The following is a 27907-nucleotide window of genomic DNA, read 5'->3' as shown; positions in this document are numbered from 1 at the left end:
TTTATGTTACTTTATAAAAAGGAGTGACTTCAAAGTGAAGAGAAATGAGAAGAGAGAGAAAAGGGGAGAGAGAATGAGAGAATTAAAATATTGTTTGTGTAGAGAGAGAAGAGAGAGAAAGATAAATAAAGAGAGATAAACATAAATAGATTAATGATAAGATAATTTAATATTTCTTATCTTCAACTATAAATAAAGGGGTGTGGCTGATTTAAAAAAGGGAACACTATCCGTACTTGTGAAAATAGAGGAGACAGAGGAAGCAAGCTTCTTCTGATTCTTTGCATTTCTAAGGGCCTGTTTGGTTACATGAGTCTGGATATTTCAAATATCTAGAGATTTCAAATCTATAGACTTCAAATCTATGGAATCATAATTTATAAAATTAAGTGTTTGGTTGTGGAATGAAATATGTGGATTCATCTTAAAAAACTATTTAATCGATGTGCTTTTTGTGAATGTGCAAATGTATAGCTTTTTTGAAATCTCTGGATTTCACCATTTACCCATAAATCTACAGATTCACGTTTTTAGTGTAAAAAGGTGAATCTATAGAATTCATGAATCTAGAGATTTTTACAACCAAACAGGTCTAATTTCCAGATTCATGAATCCAGAGATTTCAGAGATTCATGTAACCAAACAGGCCCTAAAATAATCGAAAATTATTCGATTTTCAGAAAACGGATTTCGTTAGAGGAAAACAAATGAATATTATAACTCAACTCATGTTACAATCAAGAATTATGTGTATTTTCAATTACACAATATTATTTGTCCAATTCGCATACTGCACTCCTAATTGATTAGCATACTATGCTTTTGATTGATTCGCATATTATGCACTTGATTTATTTGTACACTATCTTTAATTGATTCGTATATTGTGTCTAATTAATTCGCACACCATACTAGGGATCTGATTGACTCCCATATTATGTCTCTGATTGATTCACATATTGTGCATATGATTGATTCCTATACTATACATTTGACTGATTCACGTATTATGCCTTTGATTTATTTGCATACTATGTGCCAAAATTGGTTGGTATATTTTGCACCTGATTGATTCATATGCTGTGCACTCTATTGATTCTTTGCACACAATGCGTCGATTTGATTCGCACACTTTGCGTATGTTTGATTTGCGTATTTGCATACGTTTCAGGATTTTGGCTTTCTATGTTTACCAATACAAAAAATATATGCATTAGAGAATCTCATGAGAAGGTCAAACAGCTAAATTTATGCTATTGATAAGGTTCTTGTATGGAATAAAGATCCGAGTTAGACTGCAAAGTCAGATCTAATTTGCAAACTGAACAAACAAACTCAGCCTTCTTCCAACGTACTGGGTCGACCACACAAGCAAAGCGAAGTAGGAAAACTGAGGTTTGAATAACAAAGGAGAATGAAGAGTTTGGGGGGGAAAAAAGGATGGTAGACAAGATAAGAAATGAAAATGAAAAAATGATAAACGAATATATGCAGGATAAAATAAGAGCCATAAGATAACGAGAACAAAACCAGAGGGCTAATACAATGGAAACCAGAAAGAATTCTGACAGCATGACCCATGAGGGGTTTCATCCTCCAGTTACCCAAAATCATGGTAGCAAGAGTTAAAACAGATAATTAGAGAAACTTTTTTGTCTAATAATCTGATTCTAGCCTCTCTTTTTTGAAGAGTTTGCACCACTTACATTCAAGTGGAAGATGCTATATGTTCATTTCAGCATATTTTCAGAAGTAGGAATTCACCATAGAAGTGTTACTAAAGGTGGTGCTGGTGAAAACGCCTTTTGTGAAGAACCTGAATTCTTTTACCACTTCGAATGCAATACTAACTGGCTGAACAGTTCCGACAGCGTGCTGTAACTCATACTCAGCCCCCTGTATCCATACATCATAGAAATAAAAAACAGGCATGACATTTCGTGTTTGGGATTTCTTGAACTGTTACAGCAGAATAATTCTTGTGGTAAATGCTAATTGGTCTTAGAAATGTTATATTGATATTTACTATTATAAGGCCGCTCATGGTAAATGAAAGCATTGAAAAGAAAGGAAAGCGGAGAGAAAGAATAGAATTTCTATTCAAGAAACCTCTCAAAAATGGCAGGACATTAAAGAACCACTGGCAAGCATAAAAATCCTCTAGAGATCAACCAGAGTAAGTAAACATATGTGAAGAAAATAGAGATCTAATTCAGCTTACCTCGGTAATATTGACTGAATTAAAAACCTTGACACCAACATTCTCAGTGGAGTATTTGCAAACTCCATCAGTCCCTGTACAAGGGTATGCTTCTTCGGTGTCCAGACCACCATTGTATTTAATGTACTCAAAGGCTTGGGAAGGCAAACTGCCATGGCATCCAAAGTTATTGAAGGCACCGGCACAGTCCACCAGCTGCTGCTCAGATAGTGAGATGGGCTTCCCAAAGGCCTGGGCGTAAGCCGCCTCCAGAGCTCCAGTGGTACTGCACCCAAATTGATGTTTTAGTGTTCAATGGATGTAAGTTAAATCTAACTTTGATCAGGAAAGCTGTAATGTAATCTGTAGTCTCTCACCCATCTGAATGTCCAGCAAGATCCACAGTGTCCTTGCTTCTTGACTGCGCTAACAATCCCCTCCACTTGCCAGTCTTTCTGTAAAATTACTGGCCAAAGCATAATAGAAAACAATGTTTACCTACTCGTCACAATCATATATATATATAACATATGTTGGAACTTATTGAAGGTGTAAATTTTCCACACAAATTCGAGTTTCTATACAGTTCAAATCACAACCCATGGTCCGTCGCCAAATGTTTTATGCAGCTTCCACCTAAACACAAATCCCGTGAAGCTAATAGAATACCCATTTCCCAATTCGATCAAACTTCCGGTTTATGGTCAAGTAAGAGCAACAGGGGAAATGGGTTTCCTATTCGATCGTCCAATTGATTGGCTCTGGAAGAGCTTTGGTTTCAAATCTTAACAACCTAGGGTGCAAATAGGAAATAAGGAGTCAGGTTAGTACCAAATCAGGAAGATCAGCATCGGTAACTATGTGATTGCCATTTTTTGTGGCAGAGCAGTTTTGTGCAGCTCCAAGCTTCTGGGTCTGGAACTCCTCCCAGCTCAAATCGGCAAACTCTGTAAAGAAATCATTACAAACCAATCAAACACCAAATCCATCATATAGAAAATCAACAGGACGTAAAGGAAAAGGTTCGGTCAATCCCATACCGTTGACGGCAAGGGTATAAGGGAGACCTTTTCTGTTGGTTGATCTGATCAAGTTCAGATTCTCCCCAAAAATCCTAAAACGAAGCTTTATCTCATCCACTGTTTGGTACCTCTTCTCATGGCTAAACCCATTCTAACAAACATAATTAACAGAGATTCTTATCACTGAAACAGGTTCAGAACTAAAAAGAAGTCAACGAAAGTGAGTTTTTTTTTTTTTTTGGATGAATAAATAATTAAATTACCAAAAGCCAAAAGAGCACATACATAGAGCACATACAAAGGGAACAAGGGGGGGGGGAGTCCCAATCAAGAAGGGGACAAGAAAGAAGCTGAGAGACTCCAACGAAAGAGAGTTAAAAGGAAGAAAGAAAAAAACCTCCAGGCAAATTAAAGAACTTCTCTTCAACTAAGAGTCCGGTAATAATTCGGACCAAGGTAAAACATATGAAACCGATCTGGCCTGTGTCAAACTTGGCAAATTTCGCCAAAATTTCAGCGATGGTGAAAGAAACAGGGTCTCCTTCAGTGTAACTGATCATGGGCTGGTTGGTTTCGAGAGGCCATGATAGTTTTCCTGATAATGGGTAGAACTGTAGAAGTGAACTAGGGTGGAAGATAGTGATTGTTTGAGGCGTGGAAGGAGAAATTGAAGAAATTGAAATTTTGGGTAGGGATATTCATAGATATACAGATTTTCCACTGGTGGTAGTGGTAACCAGATTACATTGAAGAAGCTAAGAGGGAAAGCGGTGCAAGTCGGAGGAACAGAGCCCGGCGGTGGAGCAACTTCGCACTGGTTAAGAAGCTTCACCTGTTTGAATGTAGCCATGAAGGTGATGATCTGAATGAAGCGCAGAGAAGAGCTTCCGATCGCTGAAGAAGAGGGCTGGAATTTCCGTTGCGATTAAACTCCTCATCTCTATCTCGAACCCACCTGAAATATCGGTGATAAGTCGGCAAAATTTGCCAGTTCTGCCAGGTTCGCCAAGGGGCCGGCGAACTTCACCTAGATATCGCACCTTGATTCAAAATAGGAATCATCATTCAAACTTCTCTTCAACTAGGAGTCCGGTAATAACTTGAAGTAGGATTCATCATTCAAGTGGGTTTCTTGCATAAATTCTAAACCTATTCGAATTGTAAAGGAATTCCATTATATAAGAAAGTAATGAAAAGGAAACAACATTATCATTATTAAGCTTCAGATTTTCTTCGTCGATTAGTAAACATTCCCTTTGTTCAACAAACCCAGCAAGAAGAAGACGGTGCTTCCTTTGCATTCAGCAGCAGAGGAAAAGAAGATGAAAAAAAAACTCTGCATTCAACAGGGGAAAAGAAAGCACAGAAGTCTTTGCATTCAGTAATGGAGAAGAAGAACATGAAGGAGACGAAAGAGAATAGTCGTATCAGTGACGGTGTTGATAATGATATGTTGGAAGTTGCAGAAATTTTGCTTGAATTGCCTAAACTGATAGGCAATGATGCTTCTCCACGCTCTCCAGTTCCAAATACTTGGGGTTCAACAAAAAGTTGTTACTCCAGTTATACCAATTCTCAGACTATGGAGTTGGTAAGTCAATGTGATAAGTGTCTTGGGTTAATGGCAGTGAATTTGATTCAATTTTCTTTGTTTCTTCCTATGCTTATCTATCTTCAAATATTGCAGACAGAGGAGATGAAGAAAATGGTCCTGCTTGTGAGAAAAAATGCAGAAAAACTGAAAGAAAAAGATATTCGTGATTCCCAGTATAATATATTGAAACGTTCAACAGATCGGTTGTTGAGTGAACTAGAAACAATGGTAATTTTTCATGATTCTTGTCTTAATTCTAGTGTCTAAACATCTTTTTCTTATTATCCTTTTTTTTTTCTAAATTAAATTTATCATAAATATTCACACAAGAAGTTAAGAATTAAACATTCATTGGGAAGCCTACATCCACATTTTAAAACTCCAATCAACTTGTTTCTGGGGTGAAGTTTAAGAATTTCATTAAATTCTAATATGTCTCATCCTCTCAGCTAGTCTTCTATATAGAGTAGGGATACTAATAAGTTACATACCTACAGTCCTAAATAACTAATATTAGTTTGATTTATTTTCAGCAATTAAGTTTTTGGGAGACGCCAAAGAAGACGGAGTTGGATTTGGAATCCTGTCCAAGACCAGTAACTGCTGCATCTGAAGGAGAAGAGAACCAAGAAACATCATCTGAGTTGAATCAATTGGAGATTACTGATTTGAAGATGTCCATTCACACTGGTGTGTTTTGTCTCCCTGATCTCAACTTCCCAGCAGCGGAAGAGATGGAGGCGTCTAACGCTGTTTTGTTTGATAATCGGGAGGGAAAGGGGAAGCTCGTCTTAAGATGAAGAAACAAACCTGAGACAAGGGCACACTGGGCATGACGAAAACATTAATAGTTTTTAGGTTTTTTCTGATCTTGGCTTTCATAGGCATCGTTTTTTATTATTGTCGTTCTGTAATTAATTTATCCATCCATTATATCAATAAGAAGAAGATTTTTAAGAAAAGAACTCAAGCTCATGAGATGAATCTCTCTCCCTCCTCTCGCTCTAGCTCTTGCTCTCTCCATTTGGTTCGCACTGTCGCCAGCTCTCTCGCTCTCTCCCTTTGGTTCGCGCTATCGCCAACTCTCTCGCTCTCTCCCTCACGCTATCTCTGCCTCTGGTCGCTAGCTCTCTTTGTCCCTCGCTCACGTTGTCTCTTGCTGCCTCTGTTCGCTCACGCTCGCAGGTCTCTCCAGCCCTCTTGGCTCGCAAGTCTCTCAAACATTTATCTTATTAATTTTAATCTTTATTTTACTTTGTGTTGGAAAATCTTCGAATCATATCATAATATTTTATTAGTATCTTTAATCTAAGTAGATCAAATTGTAATATTCTATTACAGGTATTTTTCTTATTGTATTTTTCTATTTCTAGGTAGATTACTCATTTATTGCAATCTTCTATTCTAGGTAGATTTCTCATTTATTGTAATCTTCTATTCTAGGTAGATTTCTCATTTATTGTAATCTTCTATTCTAGGTAGATTTCTCATTTATTGTAATCTCCTATTCTAGGTAGATTTCTCATTTATTATAATCTTCTAGGTAGGATATTTTTTCCTATTCTGTAGATAGTAGCTGTATAGGATATCTTCCTATTCTGTAGATGGCACCTGTATAGCTTCTTTCCTATTTCATAGATAGCAGCTGTGTATATATTGATTGTAAAGTTTTGAATAATTCACAGAAGAATAAAACACTTCAACTCCTATTTCGTCACTTTAGGTTCGTGAGATTTGGGGTTCCCATCTCTATATCCATCTAAAATTTGTTTATCAATTGCATATTGGTTTCTTAATTTCTTTTCGTATAATTTTTTTTTGGTATATCCTAAGATGTTTTCCGTTCCCTTTCATTTGTCTCTGTGCTTCCTTTCATGCAAGTTTGATCTGGTAGTTGTTAAATTATGGGTGCATTTATTTATTATTGTTTTCATTTTCCCTTGTTTCCTTGATATGTATTTTCTCTTGGATTCAGGTAGAGTTTGCTTTAGAAATTGTATCATCTTATGGTGACATTTGGAACTGGAAATAGAATGAAAACAAGTTCCACAATTTTTGCAATCCTTTTTGTTGCTTTCCACTACAATTCCAATTTGCTTTTCTCATTTGGAGTTAGAGTGTGCTTTACTGTCTGATTTGGCTATTTGGCCTATATTACTTTGTAGAGCTTGGGTGGAATTCAACACTGGAGAGCTTGTGGTTTGGTGTCCAATGGCAGCGTGGCCTCTGTATGTAGAGTAGCATCTGAATGCGTTTGAGATGGTGAAGGAGTTGGGAGGGTTAGTGGTGGAACTGAGGTTGGATTATAGGGGTGGAGATGATCTGGTGACCGCAGAGGAGGTGGAGAGAGGGGTGCTGCGTTTGATGGATTCTGATTGTGAAGTGAGGGTGAGAGTCAAGGAGATAACAGCATGGTTATCAAAGCGTCCGCCTAGGCGCCCCTAAGCGGCAAAGCAGTTTTGAACCGCTTAAATTGTGACCACTTAACTAACGGGCTGATTTCTTGCCGCTTTTTTTCTTATCCACTACTGATTTGCCGTCTTTTGTGCCTAATTGCCGCCTAGATGCTAAAGCAGCCGCTTTTTTTACATTTTGTAATTTGTGCATATTATTTTTTGTTTTTTTAATCATAATTTATTCTACAATGCCGTATATAAATTTAAATATGTGAGCCATTTTGGAATTGAGGCCCAAATTGCACGTCGACAACAGAATCCATATTCAATGATTACTGATATAGTACATACTACTTTTCTTTCATTTTCAGTTTTCACGTTGATTATTGATATAGTACATACTACATAATTATTGTTATGATCTTATGATGCTTGATGAGATAAGGTTATGTTTTTATTTTTTTTATTTTGGATAATTTTTCATAACTGTGATTCTTGAATGTTTTTTTATTTTTATTTTTATGAATGTGATTGTTGAATGTTTGTTTAGTACTTTAGTTTATTATAAAAAGTATTTGTATTAAAAAGTAGTTTAAAAGTAGTTATATTAAAAATATTGACTAAACCGCTTTAATCGCTTTATTGCCGCCTAAGCGCCGCTTAGTCGCCTAGTCGCCAAGACGGAGCCCTAATCGCTTTGGTCACTTTGCCGCTTTAATAACCATGGATAACAGAGAAGAAAAAGAGGGTTTTGATGGAAGATGGATCTTCATCTACTTCTCTTACCTACTTGATCAATGACCTAATGGGTTAGACTAGTGGAACTCCTGTAAAGGATTGTAAGGTGTTGCAGCAAAAAATAATAGAAGGTTACAATTTCAACCAACTTGATGTGCTTTTTGTGTTTTCCAAAAAAATATGTGCTTCATTCTGTTATTGCTGAGTAAAGAAAGAGAATCAGAAGCAAGGGTTTATCAGAAAACATCTATAACTAGACTCACTGAATCCAGGAAGGACCATGTTGGATTCTAATAGGAGTCTAATAAGAGTTTGTATAGGAGTTAAATTAGAGTTTGCATTCATGTAAAATTCTATTCCTTGTAATAGTCTACTTTCCACTTAATTATAAATAAAGGGCTTGAGATCATGGATCAATAAGCCATTCACCACAATCGTTTCTTTCAATATGGCATCAGAGCCTCAATTCGATTAGGATTTTTTTTCTTCTTCTTCTCTTCTTTCTTTTTTTCAAACCCATCGCAATTAGGTCACCATCTACCGCTGCACTATCTTTTCTGTTGCAAACGAAGAGCAGAAAAAAAAAAAAAAAAAAAAAGAGAGAGAAGAAGAGCCACCGCTGCTACTAACACACCTGCTGCTTCCAGTTACCGCCGCTGCCGAGGTATTGCTGCTGCTTCCTATGCAATCGACAGAAACAAAGGAGACGAAACAGCAATCGACAGGAAAAAAAGGGGTTTTAATCACCTCCGGTTTGACATGGTGCAGTTTCCTCCTGTAAACCGTTAGATTGTCAACATGTATGATATTCTAATCCTAAGGTATTAATTCAACACTCAGCAATCCAACTTTTATCCAAGGTTCATTTTCCCCCTTCCCCAACGTTAACCCAATACTCGGTGTCTTCGTCTTTGACTCCGACGGCTATTAAACCACCGTCATTATCTTCACTCTCCTGGTATAGTTAATCCTAATAAAAAGTTTGATAAAAAAAAAAAAAAAAATGAAACGATTTCGGAAAGATTGATCCTTCTTTATCTTTTCACCCTGAAAGCCCTCGCCGGTATTTTTCCATTCCACTAACATACAGACTTTGGTTAACTTTAGAGATATGTCTAGAAGCTCACTCCTGTGTTGGGGGATTGGGTTGATCGAGGAGATTTGTGGAAGAACAGGGCCTAGTCACTGCAATTTCGCATTACAGATCTTTTTGCATCGCCGTTGATGCTCATTTATCATCGTCTCTGTACGATGGATCGTTCGCCTCTGTAATCTTTGCAGGAAGTAATCGCCTCCTCCATCAGCATTTTACAGGAAACGACGAGGTGATTTGTTTTTGCTCCAGCACATAGAGTGTATTGATATATTTGATCCTTATAATTTGCAGAGACAATGATAATCTACAGCGTATGACTACAGATTTATCAGGATTCTTGATCATTCAATTAATTTCTCTAAGCCTAACCTGGCAATGCAAACTCATGAAGATCTTGATATTAGAACTTCTCACCGCTAGAAATATTAAGGGTTTAAAATAATGGATCCCTGCATTTTAAGACAAGATAATTTTCCCTTTCTGATTCAATGAGTAGTGGTGTCGGTGCTGGAGAATAAGAAGCAGAAAACACCAAAAATAAAGGCTAAGAAGCTTCTGATTTGAAGCTTGAAGGAAAGATCAGCCTCCAAATTTGATTTCATAACAACTCATTGAAAGTAAAAACTGTTCTCTAAAACCTGTACCGATCTCAAATTTTAAATGAAACCGAACAACAGAGTTTTAGTTTTAGGAAGGCCAAGAAGAGAGTTGTTGTTGGGATTTATAAACTAGTTGCAGGTGAAGTAGGGAAGTCAATTTGAAGGGAGGAATTCACACGAGGTTGGTTGAGACTTTGAGAGAAGATTAATGTACAAGGAGTGAATGAGAAGAGAGAAAATATCTGACGATGGTTTAATCGGCTCTAGAGTCGAAGACAATGACAGAGAATTTGGTAAAGGTTGGGAGACAGTTGAAGGAAAATTAACCGGGGTTAATGGTGGGTTACTTGCTGTTGAATTATTACCTTAGGATTAGAAAGTCACACATGTCACCAATCTAACGACTCACATGAGGAAACTGGACCATGTCAGAACAGGAGGTGATAAAAATCCGAAAAAAAAGAGGCGAGGAGGCGAAACAGCAGACGCAAAGACCCTGCTACTACTGCTGCTGCATCATCTTCTCAATCGCTCCAATCATGCGCAACACAAATAGTTCTGTACAGAATCGCAGAGCAAGGGTAGCATCACCATCATCATCTGATTCCGTTGCCGTCACCTGCTACCGTCGTCGTCGCTTGCTTCAGCCACCATCGCCGTCGCCTGCTTGCATCCCCATCGCCATCGTCTGCTTGCATCCCCATTCCAGGTTTGAGGAAGAAGATAAGTCGATTGGTTTATTGAATTAGTTAGTTGGTTGGTTTTTTGGTTCAACTTCTGGTTCGGTTTTTATTTCATTGTTTGGTTCAACTCTTGGTTCATTGTCCAACACGTTCTATTATCCAAAAAACCAGTAGACCAGACCCGATTTTTTTGGTTCTATTAGCCGAAAAAAATGAGGGAAAAAGGAGATTTGATCATATCATGGTTTGGCTATTGCATTCTGCGACGTTTTAGTTTTTTTTCAAAAGGTGAAGACTGAAGAACTGCAGACAATTTTTTCAACATGGCCACTAGCGGTGGTACTACTGCTCCCACCGGCCCTGAACATTATCCCACTCTTCATCCTCTTTCGATAAGATTTGATGGGACAAATTATTTGATTTGGTCCCGATCTGCTTACTTGACTATTGCTGGAAGAGAATTTGTTGGATACATTACGGCCACCACTATCAAACCTACTACCACAAGCGTTTCACAGGATAAATGGATCTCGAATGACTCTCTTATTATGTCATTTCTCTTGAATTCCATGACTCTTAATATTGCCCGTGGATATCTATTACTTGATATTGCTGCCCAAATCTGGAAGGCTACTACTGAAACATATGGATAGTTGGGGAATGATGCACAGGTTTATGAGCTACGAAAGAAGCTTCATGAGACTACCCAAAAAGAACTAACTGTGGCCCACTATTATGCTGAGTTGCAATCTCTTTGGCAAGAGTTGGATCATTATGGGGATTATCACCCCACTAATCCAGATGATGTGGCAACCCCCTTGTTTATTCCCTTCTTTTCCCTTCTCCCTGGCTTTTTTGTCCTCGCCCTCCCCCCCCCTCCCTGTTCCTCCCCCCCCCCCCCCCCCCCCCCCCCCCCCCCTCCTCTCCCCCTCTCCTGTTCCGGGGGGGCCGCCCCTTTCCCCCCCTCCTTCCCCCTTTTTTGGACCTTTCCTGTTCCCTCTAAATCTGATACAGCTAAGGAGATTGTCAAGTGTGAGCACTGTCACAAACCATATCATACCAAGGCAAATTGTTGGGAACTGCATGGGAAGTCTGCTGATTTTGAGCAAAACGAGCACAAAGAAAGGGAAAACCAAAGGCTAATCTTTCCGAAATAGTTTCCACCACACCCTCTGCAGATGTTGGTTTTTCACAAGAGGAGTTCTGATGTAGGAGAAACCCTAGAAACTAGGGGACCTACAAAGTGGCTACTAGACTCTTAGAATTAACGCCTATTCTTGACAGATAGTAAAGAAAGGAATTTTTGCAGCACTTGTAATCTGATTCATCATGCATGTAAGACAGTTAAAGTAGAGAAATAAACACGATAAGTCTTACTGGTAAGCACAACTAAACAAGAATCAATAGGGAAACAAGGGGATGGGGATCTTGGCACCATAATACTAAATTGAATGCAAGACTATTAAGAAACTTAAAGAAAAATAGAACTATCCTAATCAATATCAGATTTCTAACAAGGAATTCAACAATTAACAATGTAAAGGGAGTCTTAAGAAGTTTTTGTTTTAAACAAATAATTGAGAAGTATTTTAGGAGAGATAATGTTACCTGCTGATCTTGGCTGCAAAACAGGGGTTAGAAAGCATCTAGGAACATAAATAATAGAAAGAAAAATATTTTGAAGAAGTGGGAATCCTAGGAAAGGAGAAAATAATATTCTGAAGTAATGGCGTATCCTAGGAAAGAGAGTAGGTGATAAGAGAGAGGGAGAGAAAGAAAAGAAACAAAGAGAAGGGAAAGGAGACTAACAGAAGACAACTAGACTAACAAAGAAGGAAGAAAGAAAAGAAAAAAAAACCGTGGGTTTGGGGAAGAAGAAGAAGATTTCCAAGAAAGAAACTAGGTCTTTTTTTTTTTTGAGAAAAAAAAGAGCAGATCTTTGTAGAGGAGAGCAAGGAGAAGTTTTCTAGTGGGAAATAAAGGTGAAAGGAGGAGAGAAAACTTACCTGGAGAGAGAAGAGAAAACCAGCACCGCCAGAGAGAGAGAGAGAGAGAGAGAGAGAGAGAGAGAGAGAGAGCAGCCGTGAGCTTTTTCTAATTCTTTTCTTTCATTCAAATTTCCAAAAACGAATTTGATACATGGTTTAAATAAAAAAATTGATTCCTCACAACCCTACATGTTTAATTCCCAAAATAACCCCAACTTAAGTTGTATATATAACCCAAACTCAAAATAATTCAAAATTGGGCCCAAACAGACTCTAGGCCCAGCCCATAAAGACTCAAACATGAAATCAAAATATTTAAATAGTAAACTACTACCCAACCCACTAAGACTTAGAAAATAACATGACAAACTGCCTATGAGCAGTGTTTCTCATCGTCCATCCACATAGATGCTGTCGTGGGATGATCTCTACGTCGGCGTCGCCGGTAAACTCGAAACTGTTCACTAATGTCTTCATCAACTCTCCCCGACTTTGAAGAATTCACCTCCGGTGAATAAAGGCTCTGGTAGTACTCTAGCATGTCTGGGTCAAGTCGTTGTAGCTCTTCCATCGTGATCCAAGTGCTGTCGATCTCAGGATGCCCCCGCCATTTAACGAGGAATTCTTTGTAACCTCCCTCTTTTGTAGTTGTAACTCTCTCATCAAGAATCTCTTCAACTGTCTCAACTCTATTGTGAAATTTAGGCATAGGTGGTACTGAAGTAGTAGGGAGTGAAGAGGTCATACCAGCAGGGTCATCAAAAACAAAAGGAAGGGTGTTAAGGTCATCTGGATAGAAAGATGCAGTAGTAGGAGTGCCATGGAAGGGGACAAGGTCCTCCACATTGAAAATATTGCTGATTCCCATGTTAGTTGGTAGATTAAGAACATAGGCATTAGCTCCTATTTTCTTCAGAATCTCAAATGGTCCTGCACTACGAGCATGTAGCTTGCTCGCTTTACCTTTAGTGAAACGCTGCGGTCTGATCCTAACCATCACCATATCTCCTTCTTGAAACTCTTGCAGTCGTCGATGCACATCAGCTTTGGACTTATATTGATCATTACTCAGTGCTATTCGCTGTCTTATACTTGCATGTAAATCAGATATGTGCTGCGCAAAAGACTCGGCTGATGGGGAAGTCCTAGAGCTAGACACAACTGGAATAAGGTCTATAGGAGCCTTGGGCTGGTATCCCAGACAAACCTCAAAAGGTGACAGACCAGTGGTTCGGTTCTTAGAGCTATTATAGGCAAACTCGGCCTGGGTAAGGACCCGATCCCAACTGGTAAGGTACTCTCCTATTAGGCAACGCAACAAGTTCCCTAGACTTCTATTAACAACCTCGGTCTGACCATCGGTTTGGGGGTGAAATGCAGAAGAGAAACGGAGTTTGGTTCCCATCATCCTCCATAGAGTCCGCCAAAAGTGACTAGTGAACTTAACATCCCTATCGGATACTATGGTATTAGGTAACCCATGGTACTTGACAACCTCATGGAAGAAGAGTTTAGCCACAATTGATGCATCGCTTGTCTTAGAACAAGGAATGAAATGAGCCATCTTTGAGAAACGGTCTACTACTACAAATACGGAATCATGACCTCTCAAAGTCCTAGGAAGGCCAAGCACAAAATCCATACTAAGGTCCTGCCACGGAGCATGTGGTACAGGCAGGGGAGTATACAACCCTGTGTTCTGTTTTTGTTGCTTAGCAGTCTGACATGTCTTACATTGACTCACTACCCTAGCAACATCTCTTTTGAGTCCCGGCCAGAAAATCGGTCCTCTACTAGGCTAATTGTCTTATCTCGACCAAAGTGACCAGCAACTCCCCCAGCATGCAATTCCCGGATCAGGAAATCTCGAAGTGAGGTCTTGGGAATGCATAGTTTGGTTCCTTTAAAAAAGGAAACCATCTCTCAGAAGGTAATCTAAGCGGCCAATAGGAGGGTCTCCACTGAGGGAAGTGAATACCTCACTAAAATCAGGGCAAGTAGGGTATTGGCCCTTGATTCGCTCAAATCCTATAACCTCAACACTCATTGTTTGAAGTAACACATTGGCCCGACTTGTAGCATTGTTGTGGTGGAGGTATATATTAACTCGGCTTAATGCATCAGCAGCAGTATTTTCAACACCAGGTCGATGTTTGAGTACAAAGGTGTACTCTTGTAGAAATTCAACCCACTTGGCATGCCTCTGATTTAGCTTCTTTTGGGCACTCAAGTATTTTAGGGCCTGGTGATCAGAATATAACACAAATTCTTGCGGTAAAAGATAATGGCGCCAATAGCGCAAGGCTTGGACAACCGCATAGAACTCTTTGTCATAAGTGGAATAGCGTTGCTTGGCTTCGTTAAGCTTCTCACTAAAGTATGCAACAGGATGTCCTTCTTGACTAAGGACACCACCTATCCCAATGCCAGATGCATCACAATTAACCTCGAAGACTTTAGAGAAGTCCGGAAGGCGCAGGACTGGAGCCTCAGTCATCAACTTCTTAATCTCTTTAAAAGCCTTCTCAGCACTTTTAGTCCATTGAAACTCCTTCTTTTTCATGCAATCTGTGATAGGAGACATAATGGTACTAAACCGGTAGATAAACCTCCTATAAAAAGTGGCTAAGCCATGGAAGCTTCGCACCTCATGGATGTTAGTCGGTTCTGGCCACTCAACAATGGCTCTCACTTTCTCAGGATCAGCAGATACTCCCTGGGCTGACACAATAAATCCTAAGAAAATAACTTGATCACTCATGAATGTGCACTTCTTGAGATTGGCATACAACTTTTCTCGTTGAAGCACTTGGAAAACTTGACGCAAGTGATCTAAGTGGGAAGACGGGGTTTTACTATAGATGAGGATGTCATCAAAGTAAACCACTAAAAATTTGCCATTGAATGGTTGTAGCACTTGATTCATTATTCTCATAAACGTGCTAGGTGCGTTAGTTAAGCCAAAAGGCATAACTAACCATTCAAAGAGGCCATCCTTTGTCTTAAAGGCCGTCTTCCATTCATCCCCAGGTTTAACTCTAATCTGGTGGTACCCGCTCTTAAGATCAATCTTGGAAAAGATTAATGAACCAGCCATCATATCTAGCATGTCATCAAGCCTAGGTATGGGAAACCTATACTTAATGGTGATCTTATTAATGGCTCGGCTATCTACACACATACGCCAAGTACCATCCTTCTTTGGTGTGAGTAGGGCAGGTACTGCACAAGGGCTAAGACTCTCTCTAATGAATCCCTTTTGAAGCAATTCATCTACTTGCCGCTTCAACTCAGCGTGTTCTTTGGGATTCATGCGATAATGGGGCAAGTTTGGCAATGAGGACCCTGGGACTAAATCAATGACGTGCTGGACATCACGCATAGGTGGTAATTCATCTGGTAGGTCCTCGGGAAACGATTGCCGAAACTCCTCTAATAAGGGTTGCACTTTTCTTGGAACATTAACAAATTTGTCTGATGTGTGATGTGTATCTGGATTACTTTGCGAGGCAACTAGAGCATAAACAACTCCTGATTCTTTACACTCAACTTCAAATTCTTGCTGATTTAGTATGCCAAGTGTTTTAGAGCAAGTTTGTTTGATAGTACTGCCTTTATGCTCCACAACCTTAAACTCTTTTGGGGCACTAGGGGTCAATCGAATCTTTTTCCCTTTATATTCAAAGATACAGATGTTAGATTTCCCGTAGGTAGTGACATCCCTATCATATAACCATGGTCTCCCTAGAATGATGTGAGCAACATCCATCTCTAGGACATCACACCACACTCTATCCTCATAACCAGCAAAATGTAAGGGAACTAAACACCTAAGGGTTACAGGGATAGTAGACTGATCAACCCAAGCAACCTTGTACGGTTTGGGGTGAGCCTCTGGTTTGAGCCCCATTCTGGAAATAGCACTTTGAGCAACTACATTCATGCAGCCTTCCACTATCTATGGCGACTCGGCAGTTCTTACCTTGATGGCAAGTGTAGGTAATAAAAATATTAGTCCGCCGCCAATCATCAGTATCTTTGGGTTGTGATACCATACAACGCACAACTCCAAGCTTAGACCCATATACCATATCGAGATCCTCATCAGATATGTCCTCATCTGGTCTATGGTCTTCATACTCAGGCTCCTGATCATCATCCTGATCTAAATCCACAGGGTCTTGCCCTCCAACATAAAGGTTTCTATTGGGGCATTCCCTAGCAACATGTCCAAATCCTTGGCATTTGAAACACTGGAGCTGGCCAGCTTTCATGGGGGGAATTCCTAAAATGCCTTTACCCTTGTTATCAATTGGGTGATGTGGGTTAACAAGGGGTCTTTGGAAATTGGTAGTGTTAGGGGTAGACCTTCGGAAACTAGATTCTCCGGGCTGAAAACTCTTCTTTTGAGGAAAAATCTTCATGGACGTCTCAAGTTCTGGAGCAATCCTAAAGGCTTGAGGGACATCTCGCACTAAGTGGGGTGCAAGTCGTGACCGGATATCTGAGTTAAGTCCAGTAATAAACCTAGAAAGTGTTTGCTCAACATCCTCACGAGTACGGCTTCTAATCTTAAGTTCATTGAATTTGGCCATATACTCAGTCATAGTTAATTTTCCTTGCTTTAGGGTGTTCATTTCATTCAACAAGTTCAGCCTATAGGTGATAGGTAAGAACTCCCTTTTAAGCCTTTCTTGCATCTCAACCCAAGTGGTCACTGGCTCAAGTCCTAGATTGTTCTCTTGGTACTCTAATTCTGTCCAAAAATCTTGGGCAGCCCCGGTAAGCTTAATCTTAGCAAACCTAAAGCGAACCTCTTCTGACATATTATAAAAATCAAAGTACCTGTCCATTTGTCTAATCCAATCTAGTAAGACTTTTGCATCTATTTGGCCATCATAAGATGGGGCCTCTACCTTGACTATCCTCCTAATATCGAACCCTCTATCATGGGTGTCAAGAGCATTTTCATGCTCATAGGTTGCATGATGCATAGGACCAAGATGTCCACGTGCTCCACGACCTCTACCTCTACCTCTTCCATTACCTTGGAAATTATCCCCAGTTCTATCAAGATCCTCGAGGCGGTGGTCAAAGTTTTGGAGGTCCACTTGGTAGTTTTCATTCCTAGGTCCATTGGCTTGAGTATTATGTCCATGCTGCTCTTGCTGTCCCTCTATGGCTGTAAGTCGTGTTGCAAGGGTCCGAACATTACATTCTATGGCCTGAATGGTGGTGGCTTGGGCTGTCTGTGCTGCCCTTTGGTTATTTAACTCTTCTTGAGTTGTTTGAATGGCCTTTAAGATCTCTCCATTTTGTTGGAGCAGCTGAGTCAATTGGTCAGGGGTCAATTGGGCACTTGATGAACCAGTCATATTGGAATATTCGTTTCCACTTCGGGTTACTACCATACACAATCTGACCTAAAGACACCTAAACTAAAACCAGCAATTCTAACAACTCGAAACCTAAAAGTCCAGCAGTACTGACACTCTAAACTTGGCTCTGATACCAGAATTGATGTAGGAGAAACCCTAGAAACTAGGGGACCTACAAAGTGGCTACTAGACTCTTAGAATTAACGCCTATTCTTGACAGATAGTAAAGAAAGGAATTTTTGCAGCACTTGTAATCTGATTTATCATGCATGTAAGACAGTTAAAGTAGAGAAATAAACACGATAAGTCTTACTGGTAAGCACAACTAAACAAGAATCAATAGGGAAACAAGGGGATGGGGATCTTGGCACCATAATACTAAATTGAATGCAAGACTATTAAGAAACTTAAAGAAAAATAGAACTATCCTAATCAATATCAGATTTCTAACAAGGAATTCAACAATTAACAATGTAAAGGGAGTCTTAAGAAGTTTTTGTTTTAAACAAATAATTGAGAAGTATTTTAGGAGAGATAATGTTACCTGCTGATCTTGGCTGCAAAACAGGGGTTAGAAAGCATCTAGGAACATAAATAATAGAAAGAAAAATATTTTGAAGAAGTGGGAATCCTAGGAAAGGAGAAAATAATATTCTGAAGTAATGGCGTATCCTAGGAAAGAGAGTAGGTGATAAGAGAGAGGGAGAGAAAGAAAAGAAACAAAGAGAAGGGAAAGGAGACTAACAGAAGACAACTAGACTAACAAAGAAGGAAGAAAGAAAAGAAAAAAAAAACCGTGGGTTTGGGGAAGAAGAAGAAGATTTCCAAGAAAGAAACTAGGTCTTTTTTTTTTTTTGAGAAAAAAAAGAGCAGATCTTTGTAGAGGAGAGCAAGGAGAAGTTTTCTAGTGGGAAATAAAGGTGAAAGGAGGAGAGAAAACTTACCCGAGAGAGAAGAGAAAACCAGCACCGCCAGAGAGAGAGAGAGAGAGAGAGAGAGCACGTGAGCTTTTTCTAATTCTTTTCTTTCATTCAAATTTCCAAAAACGAATTTGATACATGGTTTAAATAAAAAAATTGATTCCTCACAACCCTACATGTTTAATTCCCAAAATAACCCCAACTTAAGTTGTATATATAACCCAAACTCAAAATAATTCAAAATTGGGCCCAAACAGACTCTAGGCCCAGCCCATAAAGACTCAAACATGAAATCAAAATATTTAAATAGTAAACTACTACCCAACCCACTAAGACTTAGAAAATAACATGACAAACGCCTATGAGCGGTGTTTCTCATCGTCCATCCACATAGATCTGTCGTGGGATGATCTCTACGTCGCGCGGGCCGTCGTCGATGCGTTTTTTTTTTTTTTTTTTTGGGTTGGCCTCTGCGCGGGGGGGTGTGCTCCTTTCCCGGTGCGGCGTCCCCACCCCCTTCCTTCTCGCCCCCCCTTTTTTTTTTTTTTTGTCGCTCTCCCGGCGCGGTTTTTGCTCTCCTCCCCCCGCCCCGCCCCCCCCCCCTCTCCCTCTCTACCCATACCAACTCCTACCTTGCTACTTGAGGTAAAACTTTTACAAGCTTTCAAGCTTCTTCGATTTCTACTCCTTGATTATTGATACAGGAGCCACAGATCATATGACAGGTTTATCCACTTCTTTCTTTCAATATTCTCCAACTTCCGGAAAGGATAAAGTTCGCATTGCTGATGGCTCCTATTCTTCCATTGCTGGAAAAGGGACTGTTCAACATTCTCTATCACTTTCTTTGTCTAAAGTTTTACATGTTCCCTCTTTCTCTACTAACTTGCTCTCTATCAGTAGTCTTACACATGATTTAAATTGTAAAGTGACATTTTTCCCATCTTATTGTGTCTTCCAGGATCTGATCACGGGGAAGGAGATTGGACGTGGTAAACTAGACAATGGACTTTATTTGCTCGAGCCAATTGGAGGATCTACTTTTGCTTTGACTACATCTTCTAATCCGGTCCATTCGGTAATATCATACCTTCATCAGTGGCACCGTAGGCTAGGTCATCCCCCTCTAGGAACTCTTAAGAAAATATTTCCTGATTTGGTTTCTTCTCGTAATGAGGATAATTTTTTTTGTGAAGCCTGCATTTTTGCGAAGCAGACTCGTTCTAGCTATTTACCTTCTCTTCATAATAGAAAACCTGTTCCTTTTATGCTAATTCATACTGATGTGTGGGGTCCCTGTCGACGTGTGCCTATTACTGGCCATAAGTACTTTGTTACTTTGATTGTTTGTCACTCTCGTTCTACATGGATTTATCTTTTAAAACAAAAAAATGAGATTTTCTAATGTTTTCGTGATTTTCATAATATGATTAAAACTCAATTCAATGCCACTGTGAAGATCCTTCGCAGTGACAATGGCACAGAGTATATTGATGGTGAATTTCAAAAAAATCTCTCTGACTTTGGCATAATATATCAAACCAATTGCGTTGATACGGCTGACCAAAATGGGGTTGCCGAAAGGAAGAATCGGCATCTCTTAGAGATAGCCTGTTCCATTATGATTGCTATGAATGTACCTAACCAATACTGAAGTGATGCTATACTCACTGCTTCTTACCTTATGAATAAGATGCCCAGTAGGATACTTGGTTTTAAATGTCCTAATGAGATTCTTCAGGGAGCCTCTTCTTTTGTTATTCCCCCAAAGGTTTTTGGATGTGTTTGTTATGCCAGAATCACAGCCCACCAGAGTAAGCTGGCTCCCCGTGGCCTACGCTGCATATTTTTGGGATATTCTGCTACTCAAAAAGGGTACAAATGTTATCATCCTCCTTCCAGGAAAACCATTGTATCCATGGATGTAATTTTTCATGAGTTTTGCCCTTACTATACACCTCTCCAGGGGGAGAGTCCTAGAGGAGAGGTGTTCTTTCCGACTCTAGATCTTCCTATCCCACACCAACACAACTTAGGAGTCTCAGAAGAGTTTCCTGACCAAGGGGAGACTTCGGCCAGTATACTTGATGACTCTAATCCTCCCCCTTCGATTTTTGAACCATGTGAAGAACCTAGCCAGGGGGAGACCACTCTTGTGAGACGTGCTGTTGGGGTCTTTCAAAACCAAATTGACCAGAATAAGGAGGTACAGACTTATCAGAGGAAGAAATACAACCGGCTAAAGCAGGTGGAGAAAGGTGATACGTTACCACTTCAGTCTCCTGCTCCAGAATCAGATTCTACTAAGGTATCTTCTTCGATCTTCCTATTGCTTGTTAGAAAAGGGTCCAGATCTTGTACTCAACATCCCATAGCTAAATATGTTTCTTATAACTCTTTGTCTGACTCCTACCGTGCTTTTATATCCTCTTTGTCATCTGTATCTGTTCCTAAAAGTTGGCAGGAAGCCTATGCTGATAAGAGATGGAATGCCTCTATGGTAAAAGAAATGCAGGCAATGAAGAAAAATGACACTTGGGAGCTGGTTACACTTCCTCCAAGAAAAAAAACCAGTGGGTTGCAAATGGGTATTTGTGGTTAAACAAAATATGGATGGATCAATCAACAAGTTGAAAGCTAGACTAGTTGCAAAGGGGTGTACCCAGACCTATGGGATTGATTATTAGGAGACCTTTGCCCCTATTGCGAAACTAAACAATGTCAGAGTTCTGCTGTCTGTAGCTGTAAACAAAGACTGGAACTTGCAGCAACTAGACGTAAAGAATGCCTTCTTACATGGGGAGTTAGCAGAAGAGGTCTATATGGAAATCCCACATGGTTTCTCCGATGACAATACTGCAGGGAAAGTTTGTCGATTGAAGAGGTCACTTTATGGGTTAAAACAATCTCCTAGATGTTGGTTTGGACGCCTCCTGAAGGCAATGACTTCTATTGGGTACAAGCAAAGCAATGCTGATCATACACTATTTGTCAAGAAGTCAAGTACTAACATCACACTTCTCATTGTCTATGTAGACGATATTGTCATCACAGGGAATGATGGTGAAGAAATTCAAAAGTTGAAGGACTTTCTTGGCAGAGAGTTTGAAATTAAAGATCTAGGGAAGTTACAGTATTTCTTAGGGATTGAGGTGGCTCGATCAAATAAAGGTATATTCCTATCCCAAAGAAAGTATGTCCTAGATCTATTATCAGAAGTGGGAATGTTGGGGTGTAAAGCAGTTGATACCCCTATTGAAGCTGGAGCTAAACTAAAAGAAAAAGAGGGAGAACTAGTGGACAAAGGAAGATACCAAAGGCTGGTAGGGAGGCTTATTTACTTGTCCCACACCAGGCCAGACATCGCTTATGCTGTAGGGATAGTGAGCCAATTCATGCATGATCCATATTTAGCTCATATGAAGGCTGTTACCAGAATACTACAATATTTGAAGGGAACTCCTGGAAAAGGAATACTTCTATCACCCACTGATAATCTAAAAGTAAAAGCATACACTGATGCAGACTGGGCTGAATCTCCAGACAGGAAGTCAATTTCAGGTTATTGTACCTTTGTTGGAGGTAATCTAGTTACTTGGAGAAGTAAGAAACAGAATGTGGTAGCTTTATCTAGTACCGAAGCTGAATATAGAGCTATGGTCCGTGGAGTTTGTGAGCTACTATGGTTGAAAGGCTTGCTGCAAGATATTGGAGTCCAAGTTCCAAACCCTATGATGTTATATTGTGACAACAAGTCTGCTATTAGTATTGCTAATAATCCAGTGCAACGTGATCGAACTAAGCACATTGAAATTGACAGGTTTTTTGTCAAAGGAAAGTTGGAACAAGGGCTTATCTGCATGCCTTTTGTAAGATCTGGAGACCAAGTAGCAGATGTTTTCACTAAGGGTTTGAAAGAAAGAGATTTCCTTCCTATTATAGGCAAGTTGGGCATGACTAATATCTATGCCTCAACTTGAGGGGGAGTGTTGGATTCTATTAGGAGTCTAATAAGAGTTTATATAGGAGTTAAATTAGAGTTTGCATTCATGTAAAATTCTATTCCTCGTAGTAGTCTACTTTCCACTTAATTATAAATAGAGGGCTTGAGATCATGGATCAATAAGCCATTCACCACAATCGTTTCTTTCAATAGACCATCATTGTTATAAAATCAAAATGTGTTAGGTGCACTAGATTCAGATTAGTTGGCGAAAATCACTTTCAGATGCAAGTAGTCAGAAACATCAGTTGACACAAATGATCAATATATTCGAAAGCATGAAACATATGAGAACAAGAGTACTCTTCAAAATTCAATCCATATACCCATATGTTCAATGCTCTCAGTTATCATGAAGCTGTCAACTAAGTAGGTTAACAACAAGACAACTTATTCATCTGTAGACCGAATATCAGTGCTATTGATAAGGTTCTTGTATGGAATAAAGATCCAAGTTAGACTGCAGAGTCAGATCTAATTTGCAAACTGAACAAACAAACTCAGCCTTCTTCCAACGTACTGGGTCGACCACATCAAACCAAGCAAATGAAGAGTTTTTTTTTTTTTTTTGGGGGGGGGGGGGGAGAAAAAAAAAAGGATGGTAGACAAGATAAGAAATGAAAATGAAAAAATGATAAATGAATAGATGACGGATAAAATAAGAGCCATAAGATAAGGAGAACAAAACCAGAGGGCTAATACAATGGAAACCAGAAAGAATTCTGACAGCATGACCCATGAGAGTTTTCATCCTCCAGTTACCCAAAATCATGGTAGCAAGAGTTAAAACAGATGAGTAGAGAACTCTTTTGTCTAATAATCTGATTCTAGCCCCTCTTTTTTTGAACAGTTTGCACCACTTACATTCAAGTGGAAGATGCTATATGTTCATTTCAGCAATTTTCAGAAGTAGGAACTCACCATAGGAGTGCTACCACAGGTGGTGCTGGTGAAAACACCTTTAGGGTAGAACCTGATTTCTTTTACCACTTCGAATGCAATACTAACTGGCCGAACAGTTCCGACAGCGTGCTGTAACTCATACTCAGCCCCCTGTATCCATACATCATAGAAATTAGAAACAGGCATGACATTTCATGTTTGGGATTTCTTGAACTGTTACAGCAGAATAATTCTTGTGGTAAATGCTAATTGGTCTTAGAAATGTTATATTGATAATTACTACTATAAGGCCACTCATGGTAAATGAATGCACTGAAAAGAAAGGAAAGCGGAGAGAAAGAATAGAATTTCTATTCAAGAAACCTCTCAAAAATGGCAGGACATGAAAGAACCACTGGCAAGCATAAAAATCCTCTAGAGATCAACCAGAGTACGTAAACATAGTGAAGAAAATAGAGATCTAATTCAGCTTACCTCGGTAATATTGACTGAATTAAAAACCTTGACACCAACATTCTCAGTGGAGTATTTGCAAACTCCATCAGTCCCGTGTACAAGGGTATGCTTCTTCGGTGTCCAGACCACCATTGTATTTAATGTACTCAAAGGCTTGGGAAGGCAAACCGCCATGGCATCCAAAGTTATTGAAGGCACTGGCACAGTCCACCAGCTGATGCTCAGATAGTGAGATGGGCTTCCCAAAGGCCTGGGCGTAAGGCGTAAGCTGCCTCCAGAGCTCCAGTGGTACTGCACCCAAATTGATGTTTTAGTGTTCAATGGATGTAAGTTAAATCTAACTTTGATCAGGAAAGCTGTAATGTAATTTCTAGTCTCTCACCCACCTGAATGTCCAGCAAGATCCACAGTGTCCTTGATTAACAATCCCCTCCACTCGCCAGTCTTTCTGTAAAATTACTGGCCAAAACATAATAAAAAACAATGTTTACCTACTCGTCACAATCATATATATATAACATATGTTGGAACTTATTGAAGGTGTAAATTCTCCACACAAATTCGAGTTTCTATACAGTTCAAATCACAACCCATGCTCCGTCGCCAAATGTTTTATGCAGCTTCCACCTAATTATTGTGGTGCTCAACACAAATCCCGTGAAGCTAATAGAATACCCATTTGCCCAATTCGATCAAACTTCCGGTTTATGGTCAAGTAAGAGCAACAGGGGAAATGGGTTTCCTATTCGATAGTCCAATTGATTGGCTCTGGAAGAGCTTTGGTTTCAAATCTTAACAACCTAAGGTGTGAATAGGAAATAAGGAGTCAGGTTAGTACCAAATCGGGAAGATCAGCATCGGTAACTATGTGATTGCCATTTTTTGTGGCAGAGCAGTTTTGTGCAGCTCCAAGCTTCTGGGTCTGGAACTCCTCCCAGCTCAAATCGGCAAACTCTATTAAGATTTCAATACAAACCAATCAAACACCAAATCCATCATATAGAAAATCAACAGGACGTAAAGGAAAAGGCTCGGTCGATCCCATACCGTTGACGGCGAGGGTATAAGGGAGACCCTTTCTGTTGGTTGATCTGATCAAGTTCAGATTCTCCTCAAAAATCCTAAAACGAAGATTTATCTCATCCACTGTTTGGTACCTCTTCTCATGGCTAAACCATTCCAACAAAACATAATTAACAGAGATTCTAATCACCGAAACAGGTTCAGAACTAAAAAGAAGTCAACGAAAGAGAGTTAAAGGGAAGAAAGAAACAAACCTTCCAGGCAAATTAAAGAACTTCTCTTCAACTAGAAGTCCGGCAATAATTCGAACCAAGGTAAAACATATGAAACCGATCCGGCCTGTGTCGAACTTGGCGAATTTCGCCAAAATTTCAGCAATGGTGAAAGAAATAGGGTCTCCTTCAGTGTAACTGATCATGGACTGGTTGGTTTCAAGAAGGCCATGATAGTTTTCCTGATAATGGGTAGAACCGTAGAAATGAACCAGGGTGGAAGATAGTGATTGTTTGAGGCGTGGAAGGAGAAATTGAAGAAATTGTAATTTTGGGTAGGGAAATTCATAGAAATACAGATTTTCCACTGGTGGTAGTGGTAACCAGATTACATCGAAGAAGCTAAGAGGGAAAGCGGTGCATGTCGGAGGAACAGAGCCCGGCGGTGGAGCAACTTCGCACTGGTCGAGAAGCTTCACCTGTTTGAATGCAGCCATGAAGGTGATGATCTGAATGAAGCGCAGAGAAGAGCTTCCGGTCGCTGAAGAAGAGGGCTGGAATTTCCGTTGCGATTAAACTCCTCATCTCTCCTCTCTGTCTCGAACCCACCTGAAATATCGGTGATAAGTCGGCGAAATTCGCCGGTTCTGCCAGGTTCGCCAAGGGGCCGGCGAACTTCACCGAGATATCGCGCCTTGATTCGAACTAGGATTCATCATTCAAATTTCTGGAGTTCACCGAGATATCGCACCTTGATTCGAACTAGGATTCATCTTTCAAACTTCTCTTCAACTAGGAGTCCGATAATAACTCGAACTAGGATTCATCATTCAAACTTCTCTTCAAATGGGACTCCGGTAATAACTCGAACAAGTATGCATCGTTCAACTGGGTTTCTTGCATAAATCCTAAACCCATTCCCATTCGAATTGAAGGAATTCCATTATATAAGAAAGTAAGTAAGTAATGAAAAGAAACAACATTATCATTATTAACCTTCAGATTTCCCTCTGTTCAACAAACCGTCTTCTTCTGAGCGTGTTTCCTTTGCATTTAGCAGAGGAACAGAAGATGAAAAAAGCTCCGCATTCAACAGGGAAAAGAAAGCAAATAAGTCTTTGCATTCAATAATGGTGAAGAGGAACGTGAGGGACGGTGTTGATGATGATATGTTGGAAGTTGCACAAATTTTGGTTGAATTACCTGAACTGATAGCCAAAAGAAGTACTTGGGGTTCAACAAAAAGTCGTTACTCCTTTTATACAAATTCTCATAATATGAAATTGGTAAGTAAATGTGTTAAGTGTTTGGGTTAATGATAATGAGTTTGATTGAATTTTCTCTTCTTCTTATGCTTATTTATCCTCTAATACTGCAGACACAGGAGATGATGAAAATGGCGCTTCTTGCGATAGAAAATACAAAAAATCTAAAAGAAACAGATATTAATGATTCCCAATACAAAATATTGAAACGTTCAATATATCACTTGTTGGATGAACTGGAAACAATGGTAGGTATTCATGATTCTTGCCTTTCTAATGTCTAAATACTTTTTCTTATTATCTAATTTCTTTTAATTAAATTTATCATAAATATTCACACACAAAATTAAGAATTAAGTATTCATTTAGAAAAGCCTACATCCACATTTAAAAACTCCAATCAACTTGTTTTTGGGGTAAAGTTTAAGGGTTAATGTCTTCTCCCCCTCTCAGGTAGTCTTTTTATGGTGTTTGGGATACAAATGAGTTACATACTTACATCCGAATAACTAATATTAGTTTGATTTCTTTTCAGCCGTTAGAAACAATCAACGTTTTGAGAGGCAGGAAAGAAGATGGAGTTGGATTTGGAATCTTGTCCAAGATCGATAATGGTGCATCTGAGAGAAGAGAGAACCAAGAAACATCATCTAGGTTGAATCAATTGGAGACTACTGATTTGAAGATGTCCATTCAAGCTGAAGTGTTTCATCAACCTAATCTCAACTTACCAACGGCGGAGGGGACGGAGGTGTCCAACGCTGTTTTGTTTGATAATCGAGAGGGAAAGACTAAAGAGGAAGCTCGTCTTAAGATGAAGGCACAAACTTGAGACAAGGGCACACTGAGCATGACAAAAACATTAATAGCTTTTAGGTTTTTTTTTTTTTATTTTGGTTTTCATAGGCATTGTTTTTTAGAGTCCGGATCAGCTCGCCCAGACGGGTTCCACACAAAAAAAGTGGGGCCCACGGTGAAAAACACTTTTTGAAAAAAACAAAAAAAAATATTTAAAATTTTATCCGTGGGCCCCACTGTTTTGTGTGGTCAGGAACCAGTCGGGAGCACTCTGTGCTACCCCGACGTGTGAGGATCCGGATTCCATTTTTTATTATTGTCGTTTTGTAATTAATTCGTCCATCCATTCTATCAATAAGAAGAAGAATTTTAAAAAAATAATTTAAGCTCATGAGATGAATCTCTCTCCCTCCTCTCGCTCTTGCTCTCTCCATCTGGTTCGCACTGATGTTAGCTTAAGTGAGAATAAGCCGTTTTTGTTTTAAATGAATTGAACCATCTCTGGTTGAATTCGAACCAAACCAATATTGCTTTTAGAACCAAACCAATATTTGTTTTGTTTGGGCAGACCGGATGGGGGGGGGGGGTGGTGGGGGGGGGGGGGGGCCCCCTGGCCGTGGTGGTTCGCGTTAA

General features: G+C 39.6%; 1 pseudogene across 1 annotated transcript; it reads right to left on the bottom strand.

The window, feature by feature from the left end:
* Positions 1-1438: 1438 nt before the first annotated feature.
* LOC149021496 (uncharacterized) lies at positions 1439-26525 on the bottom strand (annotated as a pseudogene). Its single transcript, XR_016172338.1, has 11 exons — positions 25254-26525; positions 25024-25145; positions 24815-24930; positions 24363-24424; positions 23995-24267; positions 23539-23670; positions 3241-3373; positions 3032-3147; positions 2585-2655; positions 2222-2489; positions 1439-1896 (listed from the first exon to the last, which is right to left on the bottom strand). The product of XR_016172338.1 is annotated as an uncharacterized LOC149021496 (transcript).
* Between the last annotated feature and the right edge of the window lie 1382 nt (positions 26526-27907).

The sequence above is a fragment of the Hakea prostrata genome, chromosome 3 (assembly GCF_041222555.1).
Source record: "Hakea prostrata isolate BN-2017 chromosome 3, UWA_Hpros_2, whole genome shotgun sequence".
In the NCBI taxonomy this organism is placed as follows: Eukaryota; Viridiplantae; Streptophyta; class Magnoliopsida; order Proteales; family Proteaceae; genus Hakea; species Hakea prostrata.
Note: the sequence above shows the minus strand (reverse complement) of the source record. Positions and strands in the feature narration are given on the sequence as shown.